The following is a 22,617-nucleotide window of genomic DNA, read 5'->3' on the forward strand; positions in this document are numbered from 1 at the left end:
GCTCTGTTTTTCACTTTTTCTAAGCAGCCCAGAGCTTCACCCCACCTATCCCAGGACTCTTAGATGCCTGCATGTTCATTTACTTGGTACCGATGCATTCGCTCACGAGAGTTCATTGCTTATATCTACTTTTGTTCATGTTCGATATACTTTTCTCGACCCCGTTAGACTTACAAACTGAGAATTAGGGTTTTATTGTGCTCATCTTCTGTACAGCCCCCCTTCAAATACCTAGAAGGAGGCCCTAGATAGGCTGAACAATCAATAATCTCGCTATGGTAATGATGATCGGTGATAATGAGGATGGACTGGTCAGTCTATTAATGGTTCCCTATTGCATTACTGGAGAGTGGGATGAGGGAGGAAATTAAGGATGGATGTCACGGAAAGCAACTGTTCCATCTTTTCTCCAAGTATCCTCTGGTTCCACTGTGGGAGAGAAAATACTGGTCTAGACGGACCATTCATCTGGCTCAGTGTGATATTCCTTATGTTTTTTTTTGATCATCCTGAAAATGTAATGCAAGACTTAGCATCAGCTAGTTGTCGCTGTAGAAAATTGTACACAGAATTTACATACAAAAGAGAGACTATGCCTTTATTCCACTGAGCTAATTGAGCCGAAGCGAGTGAAATATTCTTCTGTGGAGTTAAGCTCCGTTTCAGCAGCAGTGCTGCAGTTATTCCTCAGGCTAGCAGTCTCCAAGGATGCTTGATTAATTGAAACTCAGAAATCGGCAAACACAAATTTGTCCAGGGGCAGTGGCAAAGTCAGGAAGTGGAATAGAATTGGATAGGTACTTGGCTGGGAACTGGGCAGTGTTGAGGAGGAAAAATTGGGAGGTGAGGTAACTGCTGAGGAAAGTTCCCTTAAAAAAATCCTTTAAGTGGTGTAAAGACCCACAGAAAGCCTTAATTCCTTCTCCCAAAGTTCCCCACTTCCTGGGGTTAAGAAAATCCAGATTATCAAGCCTGAAATGAAGATGTCATGAAGTCATCTCCAATTTGAACCTACTTACCTGATCTGTTCTACAATCAATGATAAACTAATAATCAGTGTTTTAATGTCCCCTTTTCTGAGTCCAACAGCAGGTATGCCAGCATAGGGCCATGTCTGGAGTAGAACTTCCAGGACCAGTTCATGTGGGCCTGGATAAGGGACAAGCGGGACTAATGCCATACTCCAAGGGAAAAGATCCTCAAGATCTATCCCAGCCCAGGGAAGTGAAACCCACCAGGATTGAGGTGAGGCTGTAGAGTTCCAGCCTACCAACTGAGAACAGAGACTGGAACCACTATCTCGACCCCACTTGGAGTCTTTATTCAACTCTGTGGGGAAACAAGGGCTTGCTAAAGCTGCCAGTCTTCCTAAATAGCTGTGGGGAAATAATTGATGCCACGTTCATTCATTCAGCATATTTATTAGAGTGCTTACTTTGTGAAGAGCACTGTACTTAGCACTCGGGAAAAGTACAATACAACAATAAACAGTGACAACAAGCTCACAGTCTAGAGTAGGGGAGACCAAAATGCAAATAAAATTATATATGCATAAGTGCTTTGAGGGCTGGGAGCCACTACATAAGGGCTGAGAGAGGGGAAGAGCAAAGGGAGTAAGTCAGGGTGAAGCAGAAGGGAGTGGGACATGGCCGAGTCACTCATCCACTCAAGCTGTCGAGACCTTCAGAAACAGCAAAGCATTTCCTTATATTAAATCTCAACCCCCTATGCAACAGTTTAAGCCCATTTCTCTTCCAATCTCAAGAGATCCAATCTCTGTGTGGGAATCTCTTGGAGGAGATATACCTTCGGTATGGCTTTGAAGCGGGAGAGTAGTTTTCTGTCAGATTAGAGGAGGGAGGGCTTTCCAGCCCAGAGGCAGGTTGCGGGCTAGGGGTCCGCGGTGAGACAGAGGAGATCAAGGCACAGTGAGAAGGTTAGCACTAGAGGAGCGAAGTGGGTAGAATGAGAGAAGCAAGTTGAGGTATGAGGGGACAAGGTGATGGAGTGCTTTAAAGCCATTGGAGAGGTGTTTTTGATACGGAGGTGGATGGGCAACCACGGGAGTTGCCACAGTAATATAAGGGTGGCTCCGTGCCCACCAACTCTTCCCCACAGAAGATTACAAAGGAACAACAACAATATTCTTATTTCTTGTCAGCACAACCGTGGTTTCAACCTTCCTACTCTAAACCCTAAGTACATTTTTCTCCTTCATCCAGTCCTGATTCTGAGCAATGTAGTGTTCTGTAGGTTACTAAACTGTGAGAACACTGTGGACAGGGGTTGTCTCCATTTCTTGCTGAATTGTACTTCCCAAGCACTTAGTACAGTGCTCTGCACACAGTAAGCACTCAATAAATAGAACTGAATGAATGAATGAACCAAAACACCGTCTTTCTTCTTTGAGGAATGGAATAGTGCCTTCTCCTCTCAAATTTTAATTCAAGAGATTGGTAGAAAATGAGTTTGGAGCACAGTGCTACTAGAAAGGCTAAAATAACTAGGATAATTCAGTTTGGAGAAGAGAAGGCTGGGTGTGATTTAATAAATCTTCAAATCAATGCAGGATTCCCACACAGAGATTGGATCTCTTGAGATTGGAAGAAGAGAAATGGGCTTAAACTGTTGCATAGGGGGTTGAGATTTAATATAAGGAAACGCTTTGCTGTTTCTGAAGGTCTCGACAGCTTGAGTGGATGAGTGACTCGGCCAAATCTTGGCCTCCGAAAGACTTTTAAAAATCAGGATCAATCCTCAAAGGTATGTATTGCTTTATTTTGTGGATAGACTAAATTAACTCTCTGGCGTTTCAGGAGTAGATTCTACCTAGAAATTTACTTTTAGATAAAACAGAAAATGGAACCTTAAGTCAGGAATTCTTGGTATGGATTCGATATGCCAAACCCCTGTGGATAGTGCTAAACAGAGCTATTTCCATAATATAAGCTATTTAAAGGTATTCTTAATTTCAATTCAAGTTCCTGTTTCCTTCTTCTCCTTACTATCTTGCCTCCAGCTCCAATTTTTAATTTTTTTTTTCCTTATTAAAAGTCCTGTCACCCTCCACAGGAATAAAGTTGTTCCTTTAAAAATACCCATCTCATAAAAGGCTTGTGCCTTGCAGTTATAAGATAAATAAAAATGGCTCCTGAAATCCCCTCCAAATAACAGAGTTATGAAAAATAAACCTGAACTTTGATTTCAAATGACTCCGAACAAATCATCTTCATCCTTGAGGTGACCAGCTGTGGTACATCTGGGTTTTGCCACATTATCCCTGAGCAAATAGGCTGTTTCCGTGTATGGATTTAAAACAACTTTCACAACTTCGGCTTATAGATCATCAAAGATGCCACATGAAATCATTTTAAATATTCACCTTCTAATCACCCTCACTAATGAAGGTCTATCTGGGTTTCACGATGTGATAAAACAGCATCCTAAAGGAAACTAGCAGGGACATTGGTAAAAAAAAAAAAAAATCAGGCTGAAGGAAAACAAGAATTTTAATAAAGATAGAGAGTATAGGCTATATCTCCACATTTTACCTTCAGGCTTTGGGGTCTATGATCCACAGCTGTCACTGAAACATCAGTATGAATAGAAAGGGCTTATACTTTGGCAGGGTATCTCTCAGGTCTGAAAGTTTTCATGACTTATTTAAAGGGTAATTGAAGTTGCCTAGTCCCTACAACTATCAAAAACCTACCGTATTATATTAATCTTACACACACACAAACACACACATACGGATATCCTCATATGTTATACACACATGCATATACCCAAACATACCCACTCCCTGGTGCCACTCGTTGTAGCCCTACTGAGAGCTCACCTCCTCTAGAACGCCTTCCCAGACTGAACCCCCTTTTTCCTCTCTTCCTTCCTTCCCACCCCCCCAACCCTACCTCCTTCCCCTCCCCACAGCACTTGTATACATTTGTATAGACTTATTACTCTATTTATTTTGCTTTTACATATTTACTATTCTATTTATTTTGTTAATGATGTGCATATAGCTGTAATTCTATTTATTCTGACAGTTTTCACACCCGCTTACATGTTTTGTTTTGTTGTCTGTCTCCCCCTTCTAAACTGTGAGCCCGTTGTTAGATAAGGACCATCTCTATATGTTGCCGACTTGTACTTCCCAAGTGCTTAGTATAGTGCTCTGCACACAGTAAGCGCTCAATAAATACGATTGAATGAATACCTGTATGGTACTCCTAAACATTTGTATATATATACATACACATATAAATGCCTTGTATTAGTGGGCAGGGTATGTGCCTGTTATATTGTACTCTCCCATGTGCTTAGTACAGTGCTCTGAGTATATGCTCAATAAATAAGATTGATTGGTTGAGTAATTGAATGGTTTGCATTTGTAGAGTGATTTTATTTTTCCAAAGTCCTTTCATATCAATTATCTCCATTTTATATAATAATAATTATGATATTGTTAAACACTATGTGCTAGGCGCGGTACTAAGCACTGGGGTGGATACAAGCAAATCAGATTGGACACAGTTCCTGGCCGAGGTGGGGCTCGCAATCTCAATCCCCATTTTACAGATAAGGTAACTGAGGCGCAGGGAAGTTAAGTGAGTTGGCGAAGGTCAAACAGCAGACAAGTGGCAGAGCCAGGTCTAGAACCCATGACCATCTGACGCACAAGCCTATGTTCCTTCCAGTACATCATGCTGCTGGAGCTGTGTAGTGATGCAGTTAACTACAGCAGCAAAGATCAATACATGAGAAGCAGCCTGGCTCAGTGAAAAGAGCACGGGCTTTGGAGTCAGAGGTCATGGGTTCGAATCCCAGCTCCACCACATGTCTGGTGTGTGACCTTGGGCAAGTCACTTAACTTCTCTGAGCCTCAGTTACCTCATCTGTAAAATGAGGATTAAGACTGTGAGCCCCATGTGGGACCTAAGCACCTTGTATCCCCCCAGCGCTTAGAACAGTGCTTTACACATAGTAAGTGCTTAACAAATGCCATCATTATTATTATACATACATTTGGTTGATCATCTATATGTATATACAGAGATTCTAGATCTACCTACAGGTTTACTTATAAATCTGCATAGCTATGAGAATGCAGAAACATGGGACTAAGATAAATTTCTACCCAAAGCTAAATACTAGAACACACGGGTGCCACAAGCAAAAACAAAGGAAGGCTTGTGGAATTTGGAAAGAGAAAAGAGGCACCCAAGTCATATAATAAGCTAGGCAACCTCCTAGTTTCCATGCATGGTGGATTCAACCTGCTCAAGATGCAAAGATGAGCAAGAAGAAATCTATCTCCAGCTGAAGGTAGCTGATTATCAAGCCCAACCCATATGCTACCCAGAAGCACTTCAAAAATTTGAATCACCACCTAAAAAGCTTGCCAAGAACATATATAGAATTACTTGGGGGAAAATATAAATCTCTTTCACATTGAAGTTAAAAATAATTTTTAGAATGAGTAGGGATTGGCTAGGGAAGTCTGCTGGTCTTGTCCTTTTGTTATAAAACATCAAGTGGGTTAGCACATTTTCTCTGATGATAGACGCAGTTCTGCCTGAACATGGGGCAGGAAAAGTGATATGGCAGGGCTGGGGAAAAGCAGATAAAGAGTGTGAGACAATTCATTTTTAGGAAAACATTTTAAAATCTCTCAGTATTAAGGACCATTCATTCATTCAATAGTTTTTTATTGAGTGCTTACTGTGTGCAGAGCACTGTACTAAGTGCTTAGTAAGTACAATTCGGCAACAGATAGAGACTATCGCTACCCAACAACGGGCTCACAGTGTAAAGGGGGAGACAGACAACAAAACAAAACAAGTAGACAGGCATCAGTAGCATCAAAGACCAAACATCAAACATGGGAAAACTAAATCAAAGCTGGGAAGCAAAATGGCCTCATGGAAATACCATGGTACTGGGATTCAGGACACCCAGATTCTAATCTGTGCAATTTTGGGCAAGGCTCTTGAACTCTGGGTGCCTCAGTTTTCTGCTCTGTAAAATGGGGATAACTGCTTGCTCTATTAGATGGCAAGCCTCATGTGGGACAGGGACTGTATATAATGGGGTTATCTCATACTTATCCTACTGCTAACTGCAGTGCTAGGCATAGAGTGATTTCTGAAATGATTATTAAAGCTGTTCTATGGTGCGGGTGCCAGAAGATCCTTAGGAAGTTCCACCTTTCCATATTCCTGAAACCACTGCTGCTATTATCAGATTAGAATAGGATATTCTGATCCCTGCACTGCTGATGTCAAGTACAAGAAGATATCAAAATGAATGTGCCCAATATTTCTGACCTCTGCTGCATTTGGAGCTTAGATTGACTGCTGAATTCCACCTCTCTCACAGGTCACTACAGCTGTGAAACAGAAAAAAATCCCAACAGGAATCAATTCACATTATGGGTGATTAATAAGGTCAATGGAGTGCAGTTTATTATACTTCACAGAATATGTGGAGAATTAGCATTCTGATATCTAATTTTCATGACATCTAATCTGAAGAAAGTTACTCATTTTAACTTTGTCTTTCTGCGGTCTTAACATCACAAAGTGATTGGAGATCTTGTGACACTGCTCAAATAGCCTGTCTTCTTAATTAATTTTTTTTTGTCTTAAAAACCTTAATTAATACGGAAAGTTACTGATGACATCTCCTGTTTTGACCAAGGATTTTCTTTTATCTCAGAAATTAATTTCCAATTAAAAAGGCAGAACATTGAAAAGGAACACGCCAACACGTACGCACACGCACATACGCACATACTCACAAACACACAATTTACAATGGATTATCCCAGGCGGCATAAAATAGATGTGATAGCTGCAGAATTGCTATCTCAGACTTAGACTTTATCAAGTATTCTCAATGTTCTAGGGGAGCAGAAGAGTTGGCATTTCTACACCATCTCTACTTCTGCTTTTATTTATATTTTTTACTTAACTAGAACCAGAAGTGACAGGGAAAGGGTGGGAATTAGAGGGGAATGTTCAAGTTACTCAAATGTCTGAAGATGACCAGAAAAAACAACTGCACCATGCAAAAGGCAGATGGTGGTCTATAATGCACATTGCTTCAGATTCAATTGCAGAAAACAGAGTAAAAGAGAAGACTGTTATTCAGTACAACGGCCTGCACATAGTAAGTGCTCAATAAATATGATTGATTTACTGATTATGAACAACATAATTCAGGAGAAACTGGCTTTCTAAAAAATATATTGCTATGAATGTTCTAAGATTTAAAAAAAATATTTGATTTTGCCTTGCACTTGCATAGGGAATTCCAAAAAGTAGTCAAACAGTGCTCCTCTCAGGGTCACAACTTGAGAGATTCCAGTAATCTACGAGTCTCGGCTATGGGAGGGAGAGTCAAGCAGAGGCCTGCCCATTCCATTCCTAGCTTGGGCAGTGGCTAGTGAGTGGAAGGCAATCTGCTACAAGCCAAGACTCCCCTGTGCTGGGTTGGAAGAAAGTTGAGGACAGAGATTCAAGTTTTCTATGTGGAAGAGGCAATGGTAAACCACTTCCATATTTTTATGGAGAAAACTCTATGGATACACTACCAGAATGATTTCAGATGGAGGTGGGGAGTTCTGGGAGAGATGTGTTAATGGTGTCGCTATGGGTCAGAGATGACTCAGCATAAGACAAGACAATCAAACAATGAGTTAATTCTAATGAAAGTGGATTCTGCACAATCCCCGAGATGGGATGTGTTTTGTAGAAAGGGGAAAAAATTTGCCTGCAAATATTTTGAATCTCCCTGAAAGGTTGTCCTCTAATGGAAGATTCTCCATAGGAGAAGCAGCAGAATGGATTAAGCTTGTATTCCCCAAGTGTTTAGTACAGAGCTCTGCACATAGCACATGCTTAATTAAAAATTGACTAAGGTGACAAATAGGAGTATTTTTAATTTCAGTGGAACTTTCCTACACTGAATTGCTTTGATTAGGGTTAATGAAATCTCCATTTGCTCATTCATTCATTCAATCGTATTTATTGAGTGCTTACTAAAGTGTAAATCCTGGATCTGAGCTTTACAATGAGGCTTCTTGTCCTTTCTGTTGGTTTGCCTATCTTTCTGTGTGCATTTGAAAAATTAATAATATTCACACAATAAGTACAGCTGATAGGGTTGAATGTGTTTTAAAGTATGTTTAAACCCAGATTCTTTACCAAATGAAAGTATATATCCTGGTATTAATCTGCATGTGACCTCATGTCATGTAAAAAAATAAGCAGACCAAGCACTCTATGTGGAAAACTCGGAGTATTCTAAGCTTTTCTCAAAAGTGCTAAGAGGAATAGTTTAGAAATTAATTCAGTGTGCCCCATACATTCCAATGTTCTGGACTACAAGTCCCACATTGCTAAGGGGCCTGAATTGAACATGCACTGAGCATGGTCCATGGCTTGCTCATGGCCACCTACTCATTTAAAGCAAGAAAGAGTATCTGGGCTGGGTGCAATGTACACTGATCAGCGGAGCCAGGACAATCACAGGTCTGCGACCTTAAAATATTTTTCAAAACTTCCCAGGGCCAGACTCTAAAATTCCAGGACTGGTGAACACATTGAATATTCTGCTCTGTTCAGATGGCTGAGACACGTAATTGAGAAATTAAAAAAATACCTTATGGATGTTGCAGTTCTTATTACAATTTCAGACAACTGTAACACCACAGCTCATTCATCACTAGAACCTGATGAAATACAATGCTGTTTCTAAGTTGTCCAAGCTCACATCTACTTGACACTTTTCTGCCTTTGAAAATATGTTGATATACCATTTACAAAGGGAACAAAGTCCTAATAATGGCTATTTTTAAAGCACTGTCAAACAGTGATGCACTGGATGTCAATAGTAGCTTCCTCAACGTAGGGACCACTGAGACCATGCAATGAGATCTCAAAGAAAACTGATGTGATGTTTCAGTCTGTACCAGGGAGGACATACAAATGGCCAAAAATTCACGTTGGCCACCCAATATCTAAAAGCCATCACAGAATTCTGATACCTTGGAAGCAAACTGACCAGTGATGTAATGATAGACACAAAAGTTGAAAACCAAAAAATGAAGGCCAGCACATCCTCTATAGACCATCAAATTGAGTATGGTGGCAGGATGGTATCAGTCTCCAGACTAAACCTAAGGTCTACAGAGCTACTGTCCAACCTTCTCTATGACTGGGAAATCTGGACCCCATTTGGCTCCTTGAGTAGTTCCATCAGTATCATTTATGAGCTACATTCAATGCCAAATATTTAATATTAAATATCAAGACAAGATCAGAAATATGGTGAACCTCCATGTATCTAAGCTATGTTGATCTTAACATAGTTACACTGGGTGGACTCATGAGAATGAGTAACAGCAGGATTCCCCCTCAGCTGTTGTATGGAGAACTGAAATGGGAAACTGAAAGCAAGGAGGGCACAGGAAAAAATTTTAAGGGCACGGTAAAACAAATGTTCAGACAATGCTGCATCCTAGCTGAAAACTGACACAACTGATGAGGATAAACCATTCATTCATTCAATCATATTTAGTGAACACTTACTGTGTGCAAAGCACTGTACTAAGGGAGAGTACAATGCAACAATAAACAGACACATTCCCTGCCAACAAGATATGCTGCTATTGAGAAAGTAGTGCCATTTTTTTGAGCAAAACTTAGATAAGAAACAAAAGTCAAGGAGTCAAAAAAGAAAACAGTGCCAGGTGCTACAATGTGAAATGTAACAACACAACAAGGGACGGGCTTTGTGTGTACAATGTGGTCAGGACTGCAGGTCTTTCCAGTCACACACAGACTTATAGTTGAATATCACCAGCTATGATGTCTTTTTCTAGACAGGGCAACTATATAACAGCATCCAGAAGTATAATTTAAAAGTCAAATTTAAGTTTATTAACATTACTTTTAAGAATTTTGTTTTAATTCATTTCAATGATGATGAGGTAAACAATAAGTGAGTCAGTTAAAGGACAGGACATATCTTCACAAAAGGACAAAAAGTTAGGCCACTGATTTCAAATTCAGATTACAGATGTGGCTTGCATATGGAATATTTGTTAACTGGGTGCTCTATCAGGGACAACCTTCCAATATGTTCTGTACTCCACAGCTTCTATGGTTTCTCAGTCTAAGAAATTCAGGAATAGCCAACATAAGAATAGTCAGTACAACCATTGCATTCAATCAATTATTCAGTGGCACTTACTGAGCACTTACTGAGTACAGACCACTCTTCTAAGTGTTTGAGGAGTACCAAACAATAGAGTTGGGAGAGGAGATCTCCACCCACAAGGAGTTTACAGTCTACAGGGGGAAGCAGACATCAAAATAGATTATAGATAGGAGAAATAGTAGACAATAAGGGTCTGTACATAAGTGCTATAGGGTTGTGGAGTACATCAAAGTGCTTAGCCAATACAGAGAGGAGGGAAGACAGCGGACATGAGCAGGAAAGGCCCCTTGAGGGAGGTATGATTTTTAGGAGGGTTTTGAAAGTGGGGAGAATGGTGGACTTTCAGATATGAAGGGGGAGGGAATACCAGGCCCAAAGGAGTATGTGAGCAAGAGGTCAGCAATGGGATACCAGACTGAGATAAAGACTAGGTTGTCATCAGGGAGGCAGAATGCTTGGGGAATGAGTTGTAGTAGATCAGTTAAGTAAGGTAGGAGGGAAAGAGCTGAGTGCCTTAAAGCTGATGCTAAAGAGCTATTATTTTATGTAGCTGTAGATGGGCAAGTCCTTCTGATTAAATGGGGAAATAATAATAATAATGGTGGTATTTGTTAAGCTCTTAATATGTGCCAGGAACTGTATTAAGGGCTTGGGTGGATACAAGCAAATTGGATAGAATACAGTCCCTGTCCCACATGGGGCTCACAGTCTTAATCCCCATTTTACAGATGAGGTAACTGAAGGTCAAACAAGTTAAGTGGTTTGCCCAAGGTCACACAGCAGATAAATAGAATTCAGGTTCTTTTGACTCCCTATCCACTAGGCCACTCTGCTTCTCCAATACTAGGAGTGGCCCAGGATGAGCCCGATCAGTGTGGTTGATTTGACAGAACCAGAAGGGGAGTCATTTCTCTTCCTCTCCTTTTCATCTTTGTTACCAGGTCACCTCTGTTGCCAATATGGCAAGAGGCTCTCTTCCTTCTATCTTGACTGAAAGAAGATGGCTTTGGATTGGCAGGAAAGATCTCCAAAAAATGTGATTATCCTGCCTAAAGTGGGATGTCTGTTCACCTGAGAAAGGGAAACGCTTAGTGAAAAAGGAAGGGTATTTCATTCAAGCAGAGGGTGGTTACCAGAAGTGAAATCGAGGCCATTTTTTATTTAACAAAAAGGTTCTCATTTCTGAATAGAAAAAATCCTCAAAGATGGTTTATAGAGATGTCATGAACAACCTTGTATCGAACAATTTCTCCATGGCTGGGAGGCTAAATACTTCCATTAATAAAGGAGGAATTAACCATGTGGGAGAAGAGTAGAGCGACTTACCAAATTTGCATTCTGCTCATCAAAGGCATTATAAAAAAAAAAGCTCGACCATTATTTTCTCTCTTTCACATGAATAATTTTGTCTTTTTAAAAACCTTGTAGGACATAAAATAATCATCTGATGAAGCTGAATGATCTGTCCCCGACCTATCCAATTGAACTCCCCATGGGACCATAAACCATATGTTTGTTCCATAAACCAAACAAGAAGAGGTGCGCATTTGTGGTGTTACAGTTGTTCGGATTCTTCTTCAGACTCCTAACCAAGATCTGCAAATTCAAAAGGATAAAAAGTCTGAAGAAGAAAAGAAGTTGGAGAAATTACATCAGGGGACCTGACTCTATGATCTCCCATCCTCCTGTCTCTCTCCACTTCAATCTATACTTCATGCTGCTGCCTGGATCATCTTTGTAAAGAAACGCTCTGGACATGCTACCCCCCTCCTCAAAAACCTCCAGTGGCTACCAGTCAACCTATGCATTAGGCAAAAACTCTTCACTCTTGGCTTCAAGGCTCTCCATCACCTCGCCCCCTCCTACCTCACCTCCCTTCGTTCCTTCTACAGCCCAGCCCGCACCCTCTGCTCCTCTGCCACTAAACTCCTCACCGTGCCTCGTTCTCGCCTGTCCCGCCGTTGACCCCCGGCCCACATCCTCCCCCTGGCCTGGAATGCCCTCCCTCCACACATCCACCAAGCTAGCTCTTTTCCTCCTTTCAAGGCCCTACTGAGAGCTCACCTTCTCCAGGAGGCCTTCCCAGACTGAGCCTCTTCCTTCCTCTCCCCCTCCCCCCCCACCCTGCCTCCTTCCCCTCCCCACAGCACCTGTATTTATGTTTGTACAGATTCATTACTCTATTTTACTTATGTATTTAATCAATCAATTGTATTTATTGAGTGCTTACTGTGTGCAGAACACTGTACTAAGCACTTGGGAAGTACAAGTTGGCAACATATAGGGACAGTCCCTACCCAACAGTGGGCTCACAGTCTACTATTTATTTTATTTTGTTTATATGTTTTGTTTTGTTGTCTGTCTCCCCCTTCTAGACTGTGAGCCCGCTGTTGGGTAGGGACTGTTTCTATATGTTGCCAACTTGTACTTCCCAAGCGCTTAGTACAGTGCTCTGCACACAGTAAGTGCTCAATAAATACGATTGAATGAATGAATGACTATACTTTTAAAGAAGAGAGGGTTCCTACAGATGTGTGCCCTCAAATAATCAAGGAAAGTCAGTCTTAAGCAACACCACTCTGCAGAGAGGAAGGAAAAAGAAGGTGAATTGGGGGGTGGGCAGGAAGGATGCAGAAGGACGAGAAGGATCCCTGTTGTAAGAATTACTATTTTACACTTTTCTACAGACAAGCCACTGTCTAGGTTGATCACTATGCATTTCATGGCTACAGACAAATGGAAAAGGGAATGGAGTGTCTAGAAATAAAGTCGTATGTGTAGGAAAGTAAGTGATGAGAGGACAAGTAAATAAAAAATCAACTTGTGATTGTCTCAAAGGAACCAAGGAAATTAATTGAATTGCTCCATTTGCTACTGAAAATGTAATCATTCAATCATATTTACTGAGTAGTTACTGTGTGCAGAATGCTGTACTAAGCACTTGGGAGAATACGACATAGCAATATAACTGACACATTCCCTGGCCACAGTGGATCAAAAGACATACCAACATAGAATTCTGACCTGAAGAAAAGTTGAAGACATTAATTATGGTACTTAATTATGATACTTGTTCAGTGCTTATTATGTGCAAGCACTGTTCTAAGAGCTGGGGTAGAAACAAGTTAACCTGCTTGGACACAGTCCCTGTCCCTCACTGGGTTTGCACTTTTAATCCCTATTTTTTTTTTTTTTTTACAGATGAAGTAACTGAGGCACAGAGAAGTTAAATGACTTGTCCAAGGTCGCACAGCAGACATGGGGCAAAGTCAGGATTAGAACCCAGGTTCTTCTGATTCCCAGGCCCATGTTCTATCCACTAAACCATGCTGCTTCACAGGCAGCTCTGCCATGAGCCACATTTCCAATATGGTTTTTTGGCTACGATGGGATTACAAGAATGTGCCTCCAACAACGTGAGCCTGTTTAAGCTCAGCATGTTGTATTATTGAAAAAAAGTTTTTGCTTCTGCAAATAGTAGCAGAGCAGGTTGTGAATTAATACTTTAGTGCAAATTTTACTTAATATAAGACATTGCAAGAACCCAGCCCTCTCACTGTAGTTGAAAATACAGGTTGTTGTTTTTTTCCACCACACAGTCCACACTTTAAAATCCCACCCTCATTACGATGTCTGTGCGCACACATATATGCCTAGAAGGCTCTAATACCATTAGGAGAAATGGATTTTCTGGACAGAGTTCAATTAAAATTTAGTGAAATTTTGATGATTTCTAAGGTATTATTATGATCAGTTTGGTCTTGACTGATTTAAATTACAGAAAAATTTGCTAGACTGGACTTTCGTGTCAATTAATCAGTGCCAATATTCTGTCCAACACTGCTACAAACTCTGTTCAATTGCAATTTGTCAATTATAGCTCCTGTTGATGTGACAAACGGCTGTGGCCTGGTTAATCTTTTGAATATAATGGTATTCCGTTTCTTTGATAAAATCTATCCGAGTAAAGTTTACATAAGACTGAGCTGTGTTTTTACCAAAATATTTATACCAAAGCAGCTCTAGCCCCCTTCAGATTCCACAAGAAAGGGTAATGGTTCTCCCCCTTTTCTACTATTAAGAATTTTCCTGCAAACACTCTAAAGCATGTAGTTTGTTTTTGTTGGTTTTTTGCTTTGGTAAGAAACACAGTTAGGATACATCCTTGAACTTTTTTCCCCATTATATAGAATGCATTCATTGCGGAACTTTATCAATACATGGAATTCAAAGAGCTGAAATTGAATATATTTTTTTCTGTTGCGGTAATATGAATGAACTGGTAAGCTACTGCACAAGTCTATGCTCTATATACTTTGGACACATTTTTGGAAGGCCCTTTATTTTTGGTACATTCCCTACACTCCAGAGCTACCCATTATCCTACCTATCAATCAATCGATCTTATTTATTTGTTCATTCAATCGCATTTATTGAGCATTTACTGTGTGCAGAGCACTGTACTAAGCACTTGAGAGAGTACAGTACAACAAAATTAGCAAGCACAGTCCCTGCTCATAATAAGCATATCAATTAGGTTACTGGCACATTGACACCATTTGATTAACAGCATCACTTTGATGAAAGGAATTATGGCAATGGGCCTTGTAAAGTTATGTTGGACTGCTGTTCCTAAATGCTCTGAGTTCAAATAATGAAAACGCATTTTCCACCCTCTTCAGAGTCGCAATCTGAATTACATTTACACATACATCTGTTTATGTGTACACACACACACACACACACACACACACACACACACCCCCACCCCCCCTACATTTATACGGAAAATTCAATTTTGTCAATTGTGATTATTGAAAAACACTTCATAGTTCAGGTTTTTAAGATTAATGAAAAATATATAGTAATTTTTAATTCAATCAACAATATAAGACAATTCAAACACTACAGACATACTAATGGGAAGAGTGTAAGATTTTAGCATGCGCCCATTGCTACTTCTGAAATCCTTCTAGGAGTAGTTTCCTGCCGAAGGAGCAAAAGATTTCCCGAGTGTCCACTCTCTACAAGACACTTTATTGTGCATTGTCATCTAAACAAGGTTGATGTGACTGCAGAAGTGGACACTTATTGAACTTTCGATTCCTGACCTCAGCTAACAATTTGAAACTGGCTGTAAATTGTCCCTTTCAGTCTTAACACACAGGATGTTTCTACTTGGAAAAAGTGCATAGGCTGCAGTTTTCTGCAATACATTCTCAAAAAGTCAATTTCACCTTTTGGCAGCCATGAAGGAATCGAGATTAAGTGTAATAGCTCAGAATAAGGACAATAGTTAAAAACGGGGAAGGACTGATTTTAGTAGTCCAAAATTGAAACTATCAGGGAAGAGTTAACAGTCGTTTTTGCTGTTGCTGTTTATTGTAAAGTGAATAAAAAGGAAAAAAAACGTTTGCATGCGTTAAGTTAAAAGGGTTATACAGCAACATAATGAAAAATTGAAACAGCACAATGCCCTGCTGACTTCGAGATAAATGAAACATCAAAACCATAGTAAATATTTAAGGTTCTCTGACAAGTTATATAGCCATTAAAACATTCATTTCCTACTTTCATATATCTTTCCATAATAAAAACCATCTTCGTGAAAAGCATGCTCTTAAACTATATGATATTAAGATGGACATTTGCCCCACAAACTAAAGGCTTTTGGTAATTGGATCAAATTGGTAAAAAAAAATGCAAGACAATTGATGTTGATTTGTGGCTTTCTTCATGGAGAAATTGTAATAAAAATATTGTTTTAAAAATCCAGTTGGAATTTTTATGGAAGGTATTAAAAACCTGCCATGAAACTACTTTCTTCTTTTTCACAAAAGAACTTGAGTGCCTACTCATACAGGCTTGGCTTCAATTTGTAATGATTTTACAGAGATAATGACATGTAGTGTGACTTCGGATTCTGAAGAGAACATCTTAGGAATGCCATACTTCAGCAATTCATTCTTGAAAAGAGAACTAAGGAACTAAATCGAGCCTAAATCTTTGGACCTAAAGGGAAGAGAGTCTTCTAAAAACACTACGTCTGAATACCTGACTTGCATTTGATTTCCTCCCTAAATAAATTTTCACAGTGTGATATTCATCCATAGAAAATAATGTTTCCTCCCTTTTGATAGTGACATTTATATGTAAAAGTGATGTTGTATATTAAAGGAGCATATATATTCACCAAACACACTCCAGGGAAATTTACCACCAAACGATAACTTCCAAGTACTTAATATTCATACTTGAATATGCAGTCAAAACTCATGTCATTTCCCTGCTACTGAAGTAATTAAGCATTCAAACCAGTAAAAAATTTGGTTGGAAAGATTTTATGACAAATGATGGAAAGCATATTAACTGTGAAACTCAGCCCGGTAAAAATCCCCCTAACCCAGGAAACTGAATCAAGAGGAAATGGATGGCAACTTCAGTGTGGGCACCATTCACTCACTGCAGACTGAATAATCAATCAATCATTGGTGTTTATTGAGTGCTCACTATGCACAGTACATTGTACTAAGCACAACAGTATAATATGGGAGAGTATAATACCGACAGAGTTGGTAGACATGTTCCCTGGCTACAATGAACTCACAGACTAGAGCCTGCCAAAGTTTGGTGATGGGCAGCAAGCTCCGTGAACTTTGGCACTAGGAAATAAAGAAGAAGCTAAACTTGAGAAAATCAGCCAGAAAAGGTAATGCACCAGTATTTTCAAAGAAATAAGTTATGCAACCCAACTGTGTCAACTGAATGAAGATTCAAATGATGGACACATATTCAAGCCATCACTAAATCCTGTCAGTTTTACCTTCACAACACTTCCAAAACCCTCCCCTTCCTCTCCATCCAAGCTACTACCAACTTAATCCAAGAACGTACCCTATCCCACCTTGATTACTGTATCAACCCCCATGCTGACCTCACTGCCTCCTGTCTCTTCCCACTCCAGTCCATACTCCATTCTTCTGACCAAATCATTTTCCTGCAAAACCGTTCAGACCATGTCTCTCCACTGCTCAAGAAACTTTAGTGGTTGCCCATCCACCTCCGCATCAATCAAAAACTCCTCACCATTGGCTGTAAAGCACTCAATCACCTTTCCCCCTCCTACCTCCTACTTCTAGACTGTTGGGTGGGGACCGTCTCTATATGTTGCCAACTTGTACTTCCCAAGCGCTTAGTACAGTGCTCTGCACACAGTAAGCACTCAATAAATGATTGAATGAATACCTCATTTCACTACTCTCCTACTCCAAGCCCGCACACTTTGTCCTCTAATGCTAACCTTCTCCCTGTACCTCGATCTCATCTATCTCATCGCCGACCTCTAGCCTGAAACACCTTCCTTCCTCATATCAGACAGATACACTCTCCCGCACTTCAAAACTTTTTGAATGCACATCTCCTCCATGAAGCCTTCTCTGATGAAGCACTCTTCTCTTCTCCCACTCTCTTCTGTGCCGCTCTTACTTACTCCTTCATTTATCCTCCCTCCCTTCCCCACAGCACTTATGTGTATATATATATATATATATATATATATATATATATAGCTGTAATTTATTTATTTAGCTATTCATTTATATTAATGTGTGTCCCCCCCTCTAGACTGTGAACTTGCTGTGGGCACAAATGTGTTGCTATATTTTATTCTCCCAAGTGCTCAGGACAGTGCTTTGCATGTAGTAAGTGCTCAGTAAGTATGATTGCATTGAATTGAATGAAGAGTCCAATGACTGACACCTATGGAGAGGGTTGGGTATGGGGATGGGTAGAAAACCCTGCACTGTCCTAAGTGCTTGGGAAGTACAAGTCGGCAAAATAGTCTTTAAAGCTAGAATACAAACACTAAGACCAAGCACTGAATAAGAGGAAGAAAACTGAGCTTAACTTTCTAGGAGCTACTGTTCAAAATCTCAGTTTTCTGGTGGGTTTTGTCCATTAGCAGCAGAATCCCAGGGCCCCTTCTTGCAAGATTTATTCATGTCCCTGAGTCTGATGCCTGTGGGCTGCACTGAACTAAGATGCACAGGTAGGACACTGAATTTGAATGAGAACACTATTATTACTAACATTATTTTTAATTGTAAAAAATTCTGACTGTGAAATTGTCATCTTCAATTTCTAAATCCTAGACAGCCTTCTCACCTAAATCATCACTTCTCACCAACTGACTTTCTGTTCATGTTCTCTTCAGTCTTCTCCCCTAGAACTAGCATATTAATTAGGGTGAGATCATCTTGTTTCATCCAATAATGTCAAAGTTATGGGAAGGCTGGAAAGCATCCAAATTTCATTTCAATACATCACTTCAACATTATAAATGATAAATCAATATTTTTAATACTTTTCCATTCTAATGTATTCTGATGGAACTGAGCCAATATAGCCTGCAAGAAATATGCAGATTAAAAAGGCCATACTTTGAACATAATGGAATGCAAAGCCTTCTTTTTTATGAGCTGTAAAGGCACTAGGTCACTAAAGTAGATGGACACTCGGCAGTGGTTTGAAAAATTAGCACTCCTCTGAAGTTGAAACCAGTAGGGTTCACTACACTCCAACTGGGAAACTATTACTTGATTTGGCGAAAGGACCTAAAATCTCAATTAAAAATATTACAGCTGTCAAAATTTGGACCCACGCTGACACCAATGCAAGTTCACATAAGCTAGCAACTCTTTCCACCGAGAATTCAATTTTGTAAGAGATATGCCTCTACACTGCCCAAGCTAGGTCCATTATAAAAATAGTAACAGTGATCATCTATTCTTTACCCAATAGTATGTAATAAGCAGTTCAATTTCAACACCTGGAATTTCTGCTTCCAACTTTGCAACCTGATAAACTTTAAGAAGGAGGCTCAGGATAATCAGTTGGATCAAGAGTAATTAAGCATTCGTGTGGCTTGCCTAGATACTTTCAATAATACCACAAAAATGACTCCCTGCACTCTAAAATCATGTCTACAGTGAAAGAATACACCGCTCCTTTTGTGATGTCTTTGTGGTGGCTTCAACTCTTTTTTTTAAAATGATAAATTTCATAGGGAGGCCTTGCAAAAGATTCACCATTTCCAAATGCAACAAAAATATTCGACTAAAAGATAAATGCCATGGAGATAGAGATGCAAAATACGAAGAGGACCTTTCAGATTTGAAAAGGTCATTTTCTTTGATAATGCACCCACTAAATCAGTGCACTGAGTAGGTGCCAGTAAAAGCTCAAGGCTGCATTCTTAAAAGAGGCTTTATTAAATTGCTATCAAGCCTAATGAAGAGAGAGATCCCTATCAAAAATGGCACTCTAATTGACAATTGACCGGTGCTTCCAACACATTTTCTTTGATCGAGCATCATTAGAATTTAGTAGTGGATGCCGTAGGTTGCAAGTAATGTGCCACAAACCAACAGTCCTATCAACTCAAAAGGAATGTTTATACTTTTTGGCAAATGAAATATTCCTCATTATAAAATATTACACAGTCATAAAAACACTTATGGTAGCTGAATTTAGAAATTTTGTCCAGAGCATAGGCCTGGGAGCCAGAAAACCTGGGTTTTAAACCTGGCTCTACATTTTGTCTGCTGTGTAACCCTTTGGGCAAGTCACTTTTCTGGGCCTCAGTTCCCTCATTTGCAAAATGGGGTTGTGTTCTCCCTCCTACTTAGACTGTGAGCCCAATATGGGACCTAATTATCTAATATCTCCCCCAGAGCTGAGTGCCATGCTTGGCACATCATAATTGCTTAATACTATTATTTATTATTATCATTATCATCATTATTATCATTAATAATAATAAGATGACAAGGATTCAGAATCATCTTAAATATTTTGAACTTGTCTCCATGATACTTCTCTCTCACATTACTCAGGTAAATAGATGGTATTTTGGATGCTATTGAAGTGTTACATCTATTTTCTCTTCAATTTTGATGGAATACTTTTAATGACAATGAGGTGTGGGAAAAGTGAGCTTTAGACATTAAGTATTTTTAATAGGCTGAACATATAGAATGAACAGTGTTTCCAGCTCTTGGTGCTATTTTGAATCCAGTTGCAATATAAAGAATGTAGATATCAATATATCACTGCTCTAAATGTGAAAGGGTGTCACTCTCCCTGACCAAAGTTATCCATGTTGAAAAATCACTAAATATTCTATTTATAAATACTCTATCTTGATGAGGGGCAGCCATTTCTAGACTGTGAGCCCATTGTTGGGTAGGGACTGTCTCTACATGTTGCCGACTTGTACTTCCCAAGCGCTTAGCACAGTGCTCTGCACACATTAAGCGTTCAATAAATATGATTGAATGAATGAATTTGGCATGTCTAGACCACTGTGAGGGTGATCGGGAGGACACCCCCATTGTGATAATGTGGTGGACCCACCCCAGGTCATCTGGAAACTGAGGAACCACCACACTGGCTGCAAATGGAGCAGCAGGAACAAAGGTTTCTGATGCGGTTTTTTTTTTTCCCCAATTGAAAATTCTTTCTTGAGGATTTTCCTCTAGTGCCAGGGATTCCATAGGGAAAATCCCCAAGTTTTCAACTTCAAATTCAGGAAAAAAGAATGAAAAACTGTCGGCCTTTCTCTCCTCCTACCTTGTTCTTCTTTCCTCCAATGGGCTTCTGCCCAGGGACCCCAAAGTTCAGATGACTGTTTCCCAAGTGCAATTTACCAGTAATCCAATGCAGCAGCTCAATCTCTAATAGTGACATGAAGTTCCCAATTCAAGATGCCTATATTAGAAATCTTAATGTTGGCCCCTGGGTAATGGCTACATCAATTTCAAGTTGTTCTCAATTCAAGACTGTTAGAGAAATCATTCTGAAAATCTTGAAACATGTCATTTCTACTTCTCTTACGTGCCCATTCCCTTCTAGCACTCTGAATCTTTAAGCTAACTTCACTTGTCCTCAGCAGATTTATTCCTGCTCTCATCTAAATGACCAAATCCAAAGGTGAACATTCAAACAATTTTTATTGCATACTTCAAAAACCTCACTGACTGATATTAAACAGTATTGAAAGAAGAAGCATGGCCTAGTGGAAAGGGAACAGCCTTGAGTGTCAGAAGGGCCTGGCTTCTAATCCTGGCTCTGTCATTTGTCTACTGTGTGATCTTGGGCAACTCACTTAACTTCTCTGTGCCACAGTTCCCACATCTGTAAAATGGGGGTTAAGATTGTAAACCCCCTGTGAGATATGGACTGTGTGCAACCTGCTTACTTTATATCTACGTCAGCGCTTAGAAAGGTGCTTGGCACACAGTAAGCTCTCAACTAATACCATTAAAATTCTATTACCTTTTAGGAACACTCTTATTAAGGAGACCATTCTCACCCTTTCTCCCTCTTCTCTTGATGCTATAGAGAAATAGGCCTCATGTAAATATGAATTATTCTGCCAATCACCTCATTTTTAGCCAAAGTGCACAAGCCCAGTCATCAGCAGACACAGTCCACATAAGGATGGGTAGGGGATGGTGGCAGATCCAGTGAGTTGTAACGGATTCAAATTCTGCAAGATGCAGCTCCTCCACTCTTCATAAATGTTGACTACCCAAATTCTAGTAGATTGTAAATTCCTTGTAGGTAGAGAATATGTGTGCTTAGTGTCTGAAACACTTTCCTGAGTGCTTAATATAGCACATTTTTCTCAGTAGGTGCTCAACAAATGCCACTAAGCTAGTAATCTGCTTACTCCAACTTGGGCAGTACATTAGACTAGGCTAAGGTGACGATATTCTTTAACAGGGTTAAGGGAGCACCGTGACCTTGTTTAAAAAACATGGGCCTGGGAATCAGAGGACCGAGCTTCTAATCTTGGCTTTGCTACTTGTCTGTTATGTGTCTCTGAAGAAGTCACATAACTTTTCTGTGCCTCAGTTTCTTCATCAGTAAAAAGGGGATTACATTCCACCTTAACCAGTCAATCAGTCAATCAAATCAATGGTATTTATTGAGCGCTTAGTGTGGGAAGAGCACTATATTACAGTCTACAGATTTGGTAGACTTGATCCCTGCCCGCAAGGAACTTACTTAAATTGTGAGCCTCATGGGGGACAGGGTCCATGTCTGAACTGATTATCTTATGTCTATCCCTGTGCTTAGCACAATGATTGTAACAGTAAATGCTTAACAAATGCACAAATTGTTACTAATATTATTATTATTATTATTATTCCCAGGGTCTCAGTACTGAAAAAGTGATGGAAATAGTTCAACATTACATTTTCATCTTGACATTCAGCCTCTTGAAAAATTCAAAGCAGACTAGTGACCCAAAACAAGGGTACTTCTCACTGTTTCACTGTCCTCTCTATTTCTGAGGAATCAGTAGTCTCCATAATCAAGGGGAGA

The 22,617-nt window shown here is 39.8% G+C and overlaps 1 protein-coding gene and 1 non-coding gene across 13 annotated transcripts in view; one reads left to right on the forward strand and one right to left on the reverse strand.

Moving 5' to 3' along the window:
* The window catches only part of RBFOX1 (RNA binding fox-1 homolog 1), a 2,849,206-nt gene that overhangs the window by 1,034,122 nt on the left and 1,792,467 nt on the right, over nt 1-22,617 (reverse strand). The window lies entirely within an intron of this gene.
* On the forward strand, nt 7,339-7,476 carry LOC119943050. Its single transcript, XR_005455535.1, has one exon. It is a non-coding gene; the product is annotated as a small nucleolar RNA SNORA7 (small nucleolar RNA).

This window comes from Tachyglossus aculeatus, chromosome 21 (genome assembly GCF_015852505.1).
Source record: "Tachyglossus aculeatus isolate mTacAcu1 chromosome 21, mTacAcu1.pri, whole genome shotgun sequence".
Taxonomy (NCBI): Eukaryota; Metazoa; Chordata; class Mammalia; order Monotremata; family Tachyglossidae; genus Tachyglossus; species Tachyglossus aculeatus.